This window comes from Eptesicus fuscus, chromosome 9 (assembly GCF_027574615.1).
Source record: "Eptesicus fuscus isolate TK198812 chromosome 9, DD_ASM_mEF_20220401, whole genome shotgun sequence".
In the NCBI taxonomy this organism is placed as follows: Eukaryota; Metazoa; Chordata; class Mammalia; order Chiroptera; family Vespertilionidae; genus Eptesicus; species Eptesicus fuscus.
In genome coordinates, this window is record NC_072481.1 from 34,122,290 (window position 1) to 34,125,542 (window position 3,253).

Below are 3,253 nucleotides of genomic sequence, written 5' to 3' on the forward strand. Positions count from 1 at the left end.
CTGAATAGTTTAAGTAAAATGTATGTTATGGTAGAATGTCTCTTTATATGCTTTAACTTGTTAAATTGCTAAAATACAACCTTACCCCTGCTTAAGAGTACATCTTCATTATACAAGTTAGCAAATAGCTTATATTAATACAAATGTTCAAGAATGTAATGAAATCATTGCTACTTGAAATACTTCCTGCACGAATCATTTAACTCTTTACCATGTTGAAGCCTTATTTCTCAGTATGTTCTACAACTTCTGTATCTTCACAAGCAGGCATTGAAGACACTTCAGCTGTTACAATATTTTTTATCCCCAAGTTTGATAAGCCACCTCTGATATAGCCACATGTAAACGTTAAATACTTAGATGTGTGTTCTAAGTTGTTTTCCTGCAGACATCTAAGTAAGCAGACGAAATTTGTTGTCCTGAAGTACATTGATGCCCTGTTGATTTGTCCTTAGACTGTCGATTTGTTTCTTGAATACTGTAGTCCAGAAATCTTTACAAATGAACTTCATGATATCTAACTCATCCTTGAACCTTGCTGTATCTTTTGTAACCCTATCAATCCTTGTCCACTCCAAACCCTCTGTTTTCCAGCTTAGCATCCATTTTTCAACCCTCCCCCACCCTCCTTTCAGCTCCGCGGACAGTACACTCTTGACACCACTTCCTTATGGAGAAGCAAAAACAAGACCTCCTCGGCCATTTCCTGCTTATTCTTCAAAGCTCTGGTTTTTGGCTCCCCATTTGGGCCAGGCTCGTGGGTGCTGGCTAGCGCCAGAGCGATTTGGACTGCGCAGCTGCTCCCTCAGTCCCCAGCCTGTCCCTGGTTGCTAGGAGACGGAGGAATTCACTTGGTTTCCTGAAGGCTGGTACTGGAGTGAGCCCAGGCGTGGCCACCCCAGGGTGGCCAAGTCCTCCGGCAGAATCTTAATATTATGTCTTTATAGCAGGGATATAATAATAATAAAAAAGATTGCATAGGGAATAATCATCTAAACATCAACTACATTATCCATCATATTATTCTCAGTGTCCCTTATATAAGGATTCTGTAACAAACTTCTTTTAGAATTCAATATCAAGAAACATTCTTTTCAGACCAACTGGCAATGTGTTCATTTGTCAGATAATAAGATTTAGATACCCAGTATTTCTTTGCTTTGAATACTAGAAAATTCAAACTAAAATTCATGCTTGATTATGGAAATTATGTTAGCTCAAACACTCAAATTTTAAATTTATGGCATTTCCATTTTTCCTTCTAGTTTATATTTTTGTATATCTTTACTAGAGGCCTGGTGCATGAAAATTCATGCACTGGAGGGGGGCGGTCCCTTAGCCCGGCCTGCCCTCTCAGAGTCTGGGAGCCCTCAGGGGCGGGAGGCGACCCGGCGATCAGAGGAAGGTGATGCCCCATCACACCTCTGCTGCTGCCACTGCCTGCAGCGCAAGCCTTGGCCGGCCCTGGTTACCTGAGACTCAGGCGACCCTGGGCAGCTGGGCAGCCACTATCTGAGGCTTGCCTGCACCTCGGGCTAGCCCTGGGCAGCTGGGGGGGGCTGAAGGGACTGGGGGACTCAGGAGGCAGGCGCGCAGAGTAGCCATGCACCTGCTGCCCCAGCAGGGCTGAGGGGACTGGGTGCCGCCATCTTGTGGCTGTGGGTGTCGCCATCTTTGAGGGCAGGGCAGTCAATTAGTATATTCCTTCCTTATTGGCTGTGGGTGCCACCATCTTTGCGATGGTGTTAGGGTCAATTAGCATATTTCCTCTTTTTTAGATAGGATCAGTTCTATTTATGTGACTTTTACTGAAAACTACTTTAAATCCTTTCTGAAAGTAAGAAAGGTACACATTTAAAAAATTCACTGGAGCTTAGTACTTTAAAGAAAAGGGCCATATATTATTCACCCTTGTATCCCTTGATACTTCTTTTAAATTTATCCTTAAATATTGCTTGTAGCATAGCACCCAGTAGGAATTTAACTATGAATGGTTCATACTACCTTTGAAGAACTTCCACACAATGGGAGTAGGATTCATTAATTCACCAATTATTTACTGAGCACTTACTATGAGCCAGACACTGTTCTGAAGCCAGTGATACTGTGATGAACAAGAAGAATGTCCTGGGCCCTGGACAGTGTTGCTCAGTGATAGAGTGTCAGCCCTCAGGCCAAAGGGTCTCAGGTTCGATTCCAGTCAAGGGCACATACCTGGGTTGCAGGTTCGATCCCTAGCCCCAGTTGGGGCGCATGTAGGAGGCAACCAATCAATGTGTCTCTCTCACATTGATCTCTCTCTCTCTCTCTCTCTCTCTCTCTCTCTCTCTCACTCTCTCCCTTCCACTCTCTCTAAAAATCAATGGGAAAAAATATCTTGGGGTGAGGATTGACCAAAAAAAAAGAGCCTCCTGGAATTCATATTTTAGTGGGAGGGGACAAATGATAAACACATAAGTAAATAAGATGCACATAAGCAAATAAGAATGAGATAAGCAAATAATCCTAATATATAAAGAGCCAGGGTCCGTAACATCCAAAATGACCAAATAGACAACCAAACGCCAGGCTGCGCACGTGCAGCAAGCTTGGGTGGGCGGGGACTAGCGAGTGGGCTGAACTGCTGACCTCTCGGTCCCTACTGGGTTGCGGATGCCACGGTGACCCAGCACTGACTGCCGCCGCCAAGATGGGTGCAATGCGATTGGTCGGGAGGCCCCGCCACTGCCCCATGATCACCTGCAGAGGGAAGCCCAGGCCACCGGCCAGGGGGCTCCTCAATCGCCCCAAAGAGGGAGGCCCAGGCTACCCGGCCGGTGGTGGTGGGCAGGGCCTCCCTCTGCCAGGCAATCAATCGCGGGGCTTCCGGACTGTGAGAGGGCGCAGGCCGGGCTGAACGACCCCTCCCTTTAGTGCACGAATTTCGTGCACCAGGCCTCTAGTCTATCTAATTATAGGATAATATGCAAATTAGTCAGGACACCATCACATAATGACCTAACAGCAGGGACTTGAGGCTGCATGGCGCCTGGCCTGGGCAGGGACCTCAGGCCATGCCCCCCACCCAGCAGGGCTTGACAGGGGAACTCAGGCCGTGCCCCCCACCTGGCAGGACTTGATGGGAACCTCAGGCCGCTCCCCCTCCCTGGTGGGGCTTGATGAGGACCTCAGGCCATGCCCCCCGCTCTGACACCAAGCCAGGAGACCTCAGACCATGCCCCCTGCCCCGGCGCCAGTCCAGGAGACCTCAGGT

General features: G+C 47.6%; 1 pseudogene; it reads right to left on the minus strand.

Annotated features, from left to right (window-relative positions):
• Window positions 1-223: 223 nt before the first annotated feature.
• On the minus strand, window positions 224-703 carry LOC103284209 (trafficking protein particle complex subunit 6B-like; annotated as a pseudogene).
• Between the last annotated feature and the right edge of the window lie 2,550 nt (window positions 704-3,253).